This window comes from Schistocerca nitens, chromosome 2 (assembly GCF_023898315.1).
Source record: "Schistocerca nitens isolate TAMUIC-IGC-003100 chromosome 2, iqSchNite1.1, whole genome shotgun sequence".
NCBI classification, from domain to species: domain Eukaryota; kingdom Metazoa; phylum Arthropoda; class Insecta; order Orthoptera; family Acrididae; genus Schistocerca; species Schistocerca nitens.
Window position 1 is genome coordinate 213,535,963 of NC_064615.1, and position 12,029 is coordinate 213,547,991.

Here is a 12,029-nt window from a genome sequence, read left to right on the forward strand (position 1 = left end):
TTTCGGCCGGCACGTCACTCCCTCGCATCACTTCATTGAGGACATCAGTAAATGCGTGTCCGCTTATGGCCCAGAAACGCACATAAAATTCCCGTGCCAAACCATCAGAGCCAGGGGATTTATTCGATGGCGAGCCAGAAATCATTTCTAGGACTTCGTCTGGAGCAAAATCGTGTACGACCGCCGAGTTGTCCGCAGGCGTGACTACGGTGGGCAGAGCACTCACGATATCGCCGCCGTCATCACCATATGTATCGCATTGCGAGTACAGATCCGTGAAGTACCGGTAAACTGCAGTAAGAATATCACTCTGTCGGGTCAAACGGAGTCCATCATCTGTGTCCAGCTCCCCGATAAAAGTTCGCTTGCGATGGCACGATGTTTTATGAGGTGATATAGCAATACAAGTTCGTTCTCTTGAAGCGATTTTGCTTTAGATCTGATCTTCAGTCCTTCAAGCTGCGTTCGCTCTATGCCTATAATCTTCGCCTTTATTTGTTTGATGGTCGTCAGCTGTGTGTTGGTTGGTGTCGTAGTCGCATACAACTCTCGTAGAACTGTCTGGTAAAAATCAATCGTGCGTTTGACATCTTGCGCCCGTTGCCAACTGTAGTTTCTTAAGGAGAATCGTATTTTACGTTTGACCACAACATTCCACCAGGCTATCTTGCTCGGATATCTGCAGCATTGCTTGAGACAATATGCCCATGTCGTGAAGATGACATGTTGTAGCGCGGCATCTGCGAGAATAGAAACATTTAGGCTCCACGGAATCCTATGCTGTTTAGTATGCTGTTTGGCCAGATTTATCGTGACACAGAGGGCACAGTGATCAGAGAAATTAGCCGGAATGACATCGGCGTCCAGAACATGTTGGCAAATGTTCTCAGAGATGTACAAAGGGTCTAGACGGCTACATACGGTGGCGGTCAGGTACGTATATTTTACCAGGGTAGGAAATTTTAGTTCCCACGCATCCTTCAGCTGCAGATGACCCACCAGATCATGTAGTTCCCTACAGTAATTAAAGTTTGGTGATTGATCTTTCCTTTGGATCACACAGTTAAAATCACCACTAATTATCACCTGCGAACCTTGCGGTGTAAGAAGTAGATGATGTCTTGTTTAAAGAAGTTAGCTCTTTCTGATTTTAGGGTCGTTCCAGATGGAGCATAGATATTGACGAGGGTGACAAGCTATGTCTCTACCGGAGTCCAACAGTTCGATACTGCTCACTGGGATTCCGTCTCGTGATAGTATGGCCGTACCTGTACCCCGTCCGCCGCGGTGTTTGCGATTGTTGCAAATCCTGATACATAAAAATTTAAGATAGACACTTCCTGTAACAGAACTATATCAGCTTCGGACTCACAGATAAACTGCCGTAGCACTGCTAATTTTAAATCTGTCCTAATTCTATTAATGTTAAGGACAAAAACTTATAAGCTTGAGTCCTGATCGTCAGAGACGTGTGGGTGTTGGGAAGCGTAGGACGCCCAGTCCATCTCACCGTCGGACTTCGAACCTACATCCGCTGGTTTTGTATCAGGGTTTGCGCTGACTTTACATTTTGACTTACTTCCAGCCACGGAGTCATTTGGTTTAACTTTATTTTGCCGTCGCACAGTCGTCCGAAGTGTCATAGAAGACGGCAGAGTCGGCGAGTCGTGGCTGTAAGCAGTATGTGAAAGTCCTTGGTTCGGAACGGGTGGCAAGTCCGAAGACGCGTCTTCAGTAGGCTCACTGTGTTTGGAGCCGCACTGGCTGCTTGTATAGAGCTTTCCGGTTCCTCGCGTTGTTTGGAAGCAGGTCCGAAGTGGCGGGTGTTTATGTTAGGCTCTACACTGCGTGCATCATCCTCTGTGTTTACGAGTTGCAGTTGATGGCTTCCGCCTCTTGTGTGTTGACCACCTGTGTCGAGGCGAGAAGCGGCATCGGAACGGATTGCTGTAAACACTCGACTGCACTCGTATTGGCAGTGTCTGCGTCGGGAGTTTCAATGTGAATTTGGCGGGTCGTAACTGAGCCATCTGACATATGCGCGTCCTGTGTGGAGGCCCGTGACTCCGCGTCATCGGTTTGATTTGGTACGACCAGGTCACCGGAGCCACTACCGTCACTAATACGGCGTCGTTTGTTACCGACAGATAATGCAACACCGGCGGCTAAGGGGTGACTGGCCACAGGTTTCCGAGGTAAGGGTGGAAAGGTGCCGTTACCTAGATCGTTGTACTCTGACACAGATGCACTCGGTTGGGAGTCAATCACAGACGGCGTCTGATTTTGAGTTAGGACATCAGCCAATGTTAATCTCTGTCGTTGTTGCAGATTGTTGCGAAGTACGACAACGCGCCGTGGGCAATCATCTCGTAAATGGCCACTCGTGTTACAGATAAAACAAGTGCCTACTTGTCCATCGTAAATGACATGAACCTTATAACCACAAACCATTATATAGGTTGGGATATTGACTTTAAAGGCCATGTCATCTGAGTGAACCCCACTATAACATTGGAGTTTGTGACGGCTCGACCATTTTTCGTTTCTAATCTGTCGGATGTTACCGTATTTGGCGAGGACATCTCTAAGAAAACAATTCTCAACCTCAGGTGGCAAATTGGACACTCGCACTTATTTGTAGTCAATGTTTGCGTTAGTTATTGAAACTGTACTCACCGACTGATCACGATGTCGGAACTCTACTTTCCCACCAGTATTCACCAAAATTTTCTCCAGTTGTATCCGGTCTAAAAACTTCACAAAGAAACAGTATTCCTCCATGCCATAATATGCTGTGTGGACCTGGTCGGACTTGATGCCAATAATATCTACTATCCAGTCATGGATTTCTAGAGAACTCGGTTGCACATTCATGGAAGATTTCTCAAATGCAAAACACAGGGTATTCTTACGGGGTACACTGGGAGCCATAACTGCAGTATATGAGCGACCGAGACCGCTGTGAGTGAATTAAGAAGCGTGTGTACGACGGTAGTGAAGAAGCACTCAAAATATCACAGGTCACAATCCAAGAATTTCTATAAACACGGCCTGCGGCGCTACGACTACGCGGAAGTACCGACACGTCCGGTCGCTGTCGCGTCCCAAGCGGAACTATCCATCTGAGTCACTGAGGACACAGAGGATAGTGCGACTGCAGGGACTGCAGGGCCTCCCGTGAGACCCACATTCGCAACTTATTTTCCCGCACTATACTCTAATGCCCCTGTCCATTATACTCATTACCCGCGGCTTTACTGCAGATTCCCGTAAGAGTTCGGGCACTGTTTGTGCATCTGCACAGAAGTAGATGGTCAAATGGCCGGTGACTGGGAAGTCATTGTGCATCCACCTTACCTTGCCCCCTCAGATTTTCACCTTTTCAGCCCTATATCGAAAAACATTGAAGAAACTTCCTTTCCGGATGAAAATGCTCTTATAACATGGCTCGACGAGTTCTTCGCCTCAAAACCACGTAATTTCTATAGCCGCAGAATCGTAAAGTTACCACCGCGCTGGCAGACTGTTGTAAGTAGTGAAGGAGAATATATTTTTGATTACTAAAGTCTGTATTACGAGTGTCTGTTGTGTTCAATAAACTTATGGAAAAACGCTACGAACTTATGCATCGACCCAATATACTGATGAGCCAAAACATTATGATCACCTGCTTAATAGCTTGTTTGTACTTCTTTGGAACGCAGTACATCCATAATTCTGCGTATCAAGGATCTGACAGTTTGTTGGGTTTGTGGAGGTATGTAGCATTAGATGTCTAAGCCCAAGTCATATTATTCGCGTAAACAACCGGCTGCTGATTTGCGTATGCGGTGATGGCGCCCGATGGCGAGCCAGATGGTGGGTTCCATAGAGTTTACATCAGGCGAATTTGGTTGCCGAGACATCAACGTTCACTACAATGTTCCATAAACCACTGCAGCATGCTTCTGGCTCCGAGACACGGACATTTATACTGCTGCAGGATGACATCGCCGTAGGGGAAGACATCATGCGTGAAGGGGTGCAAGTCGTCCTGAGCTGACAGCCTGTCATCGATTCCTGCGACAGGTCCCTTACAAAGCGTAGAAGAATGTCTCCCATAGCATAACATTACTACCGCCATCCTGCGTCTGTGGCGCGCTGCACATTTCGAGCCGTCGTTCACCTCAACGACTTCGTTTGTGGAGACGATCATCGATGCATCAGCACAGCTTTAGAAAGCATCGCTCCTGCGAAACGCAACTCGCCCTTTTGTCACATAATATCTTGCGAACCATGGATGAAGGGTATCAGACGGATGCCATATTCCTTGACTTCCGGAAAGCGTTTGACTCTGTGCCCCCCTGCAGACTCCTAACTAAGGTACGAGCATATGGGATTGGTTCCCAAATATGTGAGTGGCTCGAAGACTTCTTAAGTAATAGAACCCAGTACGTTGTCCTCGATGGTGAGCGTCCATCGGAGGTGAGGGTATCATCTGGAGTGCCCCAGGGAAGTGTGGTAGGTCCGCGGTTGTTTTCTATCTATATAAATGATCTTTTGGATAGGGTGGATAGCAATGTGCAGCTATTTGCTGATGATGCTGTGGTGTACGGGAAGTTGTCGTCGTTGAGTGACTGTAGGTGGATACAAGATGACTTGGACAGGGTTTGTGATTGGTGTAAAGAATGGCAGCTAACTCTAAATGTAGATAAATGTAAATTAATGCAGATGAATAGGAAAAAGAATCCCTTAATGTTTGAATATTCCAATAGTAGTGTAACGCTTGACACGGTCACGTCGATTAAATATTTGGGCGTAACATTGCAGAGCGATATGAAGTGGGACAAGCATGTAATGGCACTTGTGGGGAAGGCGGATAGTCGTCTTCGGTTCATTGGTAGAATTTTGGGAAGATGTAGTTCATCTGTGAAGGAGACCGCTTATAAAACACTAATACGACCTATTCTTGAGTATTGCTGGAGCGTTTGGGATCCCTATCAGGTCGGATTGAGGGAGGACATAGAAGCAATTCAGAGGCGGGCTGCTAGATTTGTTACTGGTCGGTTTGATCATCACGCGATTGTTGCGGAAATGATTCAGGAACTCGGGTGGGAGTCTCTGGAGGAAAGGAGGAGTTCTTTTCGTGAATCGCTACTAAGGAAATTTAGAGAACCAGCATTTGAGGCTGACTGCAGTACAATTTTACTGCCGCCAACTTATATTTCGCGGAAAGACCACAAAGATAAGATAAGCGAGATTAGGTCTCGTACAGAGGCATATAGGCAGTCATTTTTCCCTCGTTCTGTTTGGGAGTGGAACAGGGAGAGAAGATGCTAGTTGTAGTACGAGGTACCCTCCGCCACGCACCGTATGGTGGATTGCGGAGTATGCATCTAGATGTAGATGTATATCTAGTCTAGCAAAAATATTATTCACCCGAAGAGCTGACACGTTTCCAGTGATCGACGGTCGAATCCCGATGGTCCCGTGCTCACTGCAATTGTAACTGACGATGTCGTTAGGTCAATATGTGAACACGTACTGGTGATCTGCAGTGGAGCACCGCGTTGAACAGTGTACGATGAACGGTGTGCTCCGAAACACTTGTGCGTGCATCAGCATTGTGCATCAGCATCTGTTTTACAAAGCAGTCAAGCCTCCGAACCCCACAGTCTGTGACGACTCGTGAACTTCCAACAATTTAGTCCCTAGTGGTAGTTTCACTGTCCTACCTCCTTCCGTAGATGCTCACGACAGTAGCACATGAACATTCGAACAGCTTCGCAGTTTTCGAGATACTCGTTCACAAGCTCTGCGTAATAATAACCAGCCTTTTGTCAAAGTCTCTTACCTCAAGGGATCTTCCCATTTGCAGCCATATCATGACTAGGGTGATCCTCCGTCCGTGTCTGCTCCGCTTACATACACTATGTGATCAAAAGTACCCGGACACCTGGCTGAAACTGACTTACAAGTTCGTGGCACCCTCCATCGGTAATGCTGGAATTCGATATGGTGTTGACCCACCCTAGCCTTGATGACAGCTTCCACTCTCGCAGGCATACATTCAGTCAGATGCTCGAAGGCTTTTTGGGGAATGGCCACCCGTTCTTCGCGGAGTGCTGCACTGAAGAGAGGTATCGATGTCGGTCGGTGAAGGCCTGGCACGATGTCGGCGTTTCGAAACATCCCAAAGGTGTTCTATAGGATTCAGGTCAGGACTCTGTGCAGGCCATTCCATTACAGGAATGTTATTGTCGTGTAACCACTCCGCCAGAGGCCGTCCATTAAGAACAGGTGCTCAATCGTGTTGAAAGATGCAATCGCCATTACCGAATTGTTCTTCAACAGTAGGAAGCAAGAAGGTACTTAAAACATCAGTGTAGGCCTGTCCTGTGATAGTGTCACGCAAAACAACAAGGAGTGCAAGCCTCTTTCATGAAAAACACGACCACACCATAACGCCACCGCCTCCGAATTTTACTGTTGTCTCTACACACGCTGGCAGATGACGTCAACCGGGCATTCACCATACCCACATCCTGACATAGGATCGCCACATTGCGTACCGTGATTCGTCACTCCACACAACGTTTTTCCGCAGTTCAGTCGTACAATGTTTACGCTCCTTACACCAAGCGAGGCGTCGTTTGGCATTTATCGGCGTGATATGTGGCTTACGAGCAGCCCCCTCGACCATTAAATCCAAGTTTTCTCACCTCCCGCCTGTAATAGTACTTGCAGTAGATCGTGATGCAGTTTGGAATTCCTGTGTGATGGTCTGGTTAGATGTCTGCCTATTACACATTATGACCCTCTTCAACTGTCGGCGGTCTCTGTCAGTTAACAGACGAGGTCGGCCTGTACGCTTTTGTGCTGTACGTGTCCTTCGCGTTTCCACTTCACTATCACATCGTTACAGTGAACCTAGGGATGTTTAGAAGTGCGGAAATCTCGCGTACAGACGTGTGACACAGGTGACACCCCATCACCTGTCTGCGCTGGAAGTCCGTGAGTTCCGCGGAGCGCCCCATTCTGCTCTCTCACGATGTCTAATGACTACTGAGGTCGATGATATGGATTACGTGGCACTAGGTGGCAGAACGATGCACCTAACATGAGAAACGTATGTTTTTGGAGGTGTCCGGATACTTTTGATCACATAGTGTATGTACGTCTGTTACCGCGTCACATGCCCGGAACACCACCAGGAGGCATCCAACGTCGTGTTGGACAGTGTTCATAATGTTTTGGCTTACAAGTGTGTGTGTGTGTGTGTGTGTGTGTGTGCGTGCGTGTGTGTAATGGAACGAGAATTAAAATTCACGAAGAACTCACAGATGAAATTATAATAGACTAACGAACCCAGATTCTTCGCGATTGTTAAATATGTATTGAAATTGGAAATACGTCCTGATCATCTTGTCCCTCCTCCTCTTCCCTCTCTTTGTTTATCTCCTCCTCCCTCCCCCCGTCGATCTGCCCCCCCCCCCCCCCCCCCCCAACTTCGCCTCTCTCGTCCATTTCGTCTTTCCCTCTCACGCTGATCTTGAGCCTTGTTTATTACGACAGCCAACGGAACCTTGATTGGCAGCTGAAATCACTTAAAATAGATGGGTAAATCGGTTGGTTCCATTGGTGTATGGGGTATAAGATACCTCTCCAGATGCTGGATCTGTGAGGATAGTAGCTTCAATGACAAGTAGTCGCATAGTTTTAATCTGCAAACGAGTAGGATTACGAGGTTTTTAACGATTAAGTCTCCGTAGTAATATTCTAATCATAAAACAATAAGTCAGAAAAACACCTTTTCTGTTTTCTGTTAAAATCGACTGCGAAGAAGAGAACAACAGAGCACATGGCTGTGTATATAGTTTTTTTAATTATATGTAGGGAAAAGGAATATATAAGGGGGAAACGTTTAGTCTAACGGTTTAAATGCCCCGCTAACATAATTAAAAACTGACTGCTAGAAAGTATAGGAAACAGCAAATTTTCACAGCAAAGTAGAGCACGGCATTTCTTCTAACAGTCGGTTTTAAAGGAAAACCTGCCTATTTCTGCCTGAATGTTTGTTAGAGCATCATGTAAAAATTTGAAGCAAATCGGTCAAGAATTTTCGAGATTTCTACTAGTAACATTGCTTCTTCATGTAGTACACATATATAAAAAAGTTGTAGCCTATATCCTTCCTAACGTTTGTCGGAGAATCGTGTCAAAATGCGAAATTAATCGGTCAAGTGCTTTTCGACATTTTAGGCATCAACGTTAAACATAGAGCTCTCTTTATATGGTAGTATAGATAAAGTGTTCTGTCTGGAGTATGGCACTCTATGGAACAGAATTATAGACATTGTGATGAGAAAACGGAATAAGTCTGGTAACATTTAAAATGTGGATGTGGAGAATAGAGAAGATAATTTGAACAGAAAGAATGATTAACGAACGACTTTTCGAAAGGGTTGGTGAGAGGAGAAGACTGCTGCAGGTTGTAAGAGAAAGGAAGAAGAACTGGCTCGGACATTCCTTGAGACGAGTACTTGCTAACAGTCGCTTTGGAGGCAGTAGTCTGTGGAAGGAGAATGAGAGGAAGGAGGAGATACGAGATCATAGACGGCATAAAGGGAACCAGAAATTACGCGGACATGAAGAAGATGCCAGAAGACAAGAGAGCATGGGGAGTTGCCACGTGAAAACCTGCATTCGGGCAGAACACTATGATGATGATGAATACACGTAATAAAATGTTCCGGGCTATTATGCCGTGGTCGAATGGATTTCACTTCAAAACCTGACGTTTCGTCGCCATCTGTGGAGGACATTTTCAAGGGGTATCGTAGCTTTGTTGAATGTCCGATTCACACCCTGACTCGCTACTGGCTAAACCAAAATTCCGCTTCCGCGAGCATCCACGCAGTGGAGTGACGTCACATGTTTTGGATAGGCGAGCGCAATTGACCATTGTAGACTGCCATTGTCCACTTTTGCTGTCATCCCACGGTGGAAGACTGGCACACATCTTCTTCGTCACCAGAATCCAAATATCGTTCAATTTCAATCCCTCCTCCATCATATAACATTCCTGGGGTTTCCAGAATGAGACTTTCACTCTGCAGCGGAGTGTGCGCTGATATGAAAGTTCCTGGCAGATTAAAACTGTGTGCCCGTCCGAGACTTGAACTCGGGATCTTTGCCTTTGCCTTTCAGGAGTGCTAGTTCTGCAAGGTTCGCAGGAGAGCTTCTGTAAAGTTTGGAAGGTAGGAGACGAGATACTGGCAGAAGTAAAGCTGTGAGGACCGGGAGTGAGTCGTGCTTCGGTAGCTTAGATGGTAGAGCACTTGCGCGCGAAAGGCAAAGGTCCCGAGTTCGAGTCTCGGTCGGGCACACAGTTTTAATCTGCCAGGAAGTTTCATTGCTGGGGTGTATCGCAAGTTCTATGGCCTCTCTGAATAGCCTTCCATGGTATCCGCTTGTGGCTGCTAGTACAAGGGTCCTATGAAAATGAATGTGCTGGTCTCTGTCAGTCTCCCCACTTCTGCAATTGCCCTTGTGCTCTACGAGTCGTTTTTTGACAGTTCGTTTTTTACCCACTTACACCTCCCCACAGAATCCTATAAATTCCACCCCTTTCCAGCGGTTGGCGAGTATCCACAGCCGACTTTAGGTGATCTTGTACCTTCCGTGTAGGTGTGTAGGTTACCGCAATGTTAGGCTATTTCAGGATTTTTCCTATGCGGTCAGTCTCGTCCTTAATAAATGGCAGGAGAACTTTCGATTTCACGGGTGCTTGAGCATCACTATAATTTTACGCGGTGGTCTTAATGCTCTTTTCACCTCAGTGAACGAATAACCATTCTTGAGCAATGCATTGGTGAGATGTTTTAATTCTGTGTCAAGCAGCTCTGGTTCGCAAATTTTCCTTGATCTATCCGCTAACGTTTTTATGATGCCTCGCTTTTGGTGCGGTTGGTGGTTCGAATCACGGTGTAGGTAACGGTGTGTGTGCATTTGTTTTCAGTAAACCGTGTGATCTAAGCTACCACATACTTTCCTGAAAACTAGCACAGCAAGAAAATTTAATCTTACGCCTACCTCCTCTTCCTCCACGGTAAACTTGCGTATTCAAAACACGCAACGTCACGCTACTGCGCGGAAGCCCGCGGAAGCCGAATTTAGCCGTAGTCTGCAGCGATCCAGAGTGTAAATCGGACATTTGACAAAGCTGCGATCCCCATTGAAAACTTCTTACGCAGATGGGACCGAAACAGTGGGTGTTAGAAATCCATTCGACCACGGCTCAATGGCCCGGAACATTTTATTAATTGTGACATTTCTGGCCGTGATGATGAACATAACCTGAAAATCTCGTCTGAAAAATCAGAGTATGGTAATATCAAGAGCACCTCTAACATGTAAGTAGAAGTAGGTATTATGTCGACTGAACAACTGATGAGCTTTAATTATCTGTGGACTGTTATCACTAGCCACAAAAATGGGCCTGCCAAAGACCGTCGTTATGTTGCCCCTCGCAAAGCAAGTTGTCGTTCCGACTGCGAAACGTATCTAAATGAACGACAGAGGGGAAGGGCTCGTTCCATTGACGCCCTTTAGCCACCTCCAGGGACCCTGTCTTGTCCATTCTGAGTGTCAGTCTGTCTAAAACGTTTTCCTCGGTCACTTACAAGAAAAGCGCCTCATTTCAATGCGGATCGTCACTGGGATGAGATTTTCACTCTGCAGCGGAGTGTGCGCTGATATGAAAATTCCTGGCAGATTAAAACTGTGTGCCGGACCGAGACTCGAACTCGGGACCCTTGCCTTTCGCGGGCAAGTGCTCTACCAACTCACGCCCCGTCCTCACAGCTTTACTTCTGCCAGTACCTCGTCTCCTACTTTCCAAACTTTACAGAAGCTCTCCTGCGAACCTTGCAGAACTAGCACTCCTGAAAGAAAGGATATGGCAGAGACATGACTTAGCCACAGCCTGTGGGATGTTTCCAGATTGAGATTTTCACTCTGCAGCGGAGAGTGCACTCATATGAAACTTCCTGGCAGATTAAAACTGTGTGCCGGACCGAGACTCGAACTCGGGACCTTTGCCTTTCGCGGGCAAGTGCTCTACCAACTGAGGTACCCAAGCACGACTCACGCCCGGTCCTCACAGCTTTACTTCCGCCAGTACCCCGTCTCCTACTTTCCAAACTTTACAGAAGCTCGCCTGCGAACCTTGCAGAACTGGCACTCCTGAATGAAAGGATATGGCGGAGACATGGCTTAGCCACAGCCTGTGGGATGTTTCCAGAATGAGATTTTCAGCCGGCCGCAGTGGTCTAGCGGTTCTAGGCGCGCAGTCCGGAACCGCGCGACTGCTACGGTCGCAGGTTCGAATCCTGCCTCGGGCATGGATGTGTGTGATGTCCTTAGGTTAGTTAGGTTTAAGTAGTTCTAAGTTCTAGGGGACTAATGACCACAGATGTTAAGTCCCATAGTGCTCAGAGCCATTTGAACCATTTTTTTGAGATTTTCACTCTGCAGCGGAGTGTGCGCTGATATTAAACTTCCTGGCACATTAAAACTGTGTGCCGGACCGAGACTCGAACTCGGGACCTTTGCCTTTCGCGGGAAAGTGCTCCATCAACTGAGCTACCCAAGCACGACTCACGCCCCGTCCTCGCAGCTTTACTTCTGCCATTACCTCGTCTCCTACTTTCCAAACTTTACAGAAGCTCTCCTGCAGGAGCCTTGAGAACGGGTCGTGAGTTGTGCTTGGGTAGCTCAGTAGGTAGAGCACTTGCCCGCGAAAGGCAAATGTCCCGAGTTCGTGTCTCGGTCTGGCACAAATTTTTAATCTGCCAGGAACTTTCATATCCCCGCACACTCCGCTGCAGGTGAAAATCTCATTCTGGAAACATCCCCCAGGCTGTGGATAAGCCATGTCTCCGCCATATCCTTTCTTTCAGGTTTGCTAGTTCTGCAAGGTTCGCAGGAGAGCTTCTGTAAAGTTTGGAAAGTAGGAGACGACGTACTGGCAGAAGTATAGCTCTGAG

General features: G+C 47.0%; 1 protein-coding gene across 1 annotated transcript in view; it reads left to right on the forward strand.

Moving 5' to 3' along the window:
• Positions 1-12,029, forward strand: part of LOC126234932 (gustatory receptor for sugar taste 64f-like) — a 157,693-nt gene that overhangs the window by 74,182 nt on the left and 71,482 nt on the right. The gene's annotated exons all lie outside the window — the stretch shown is intronic.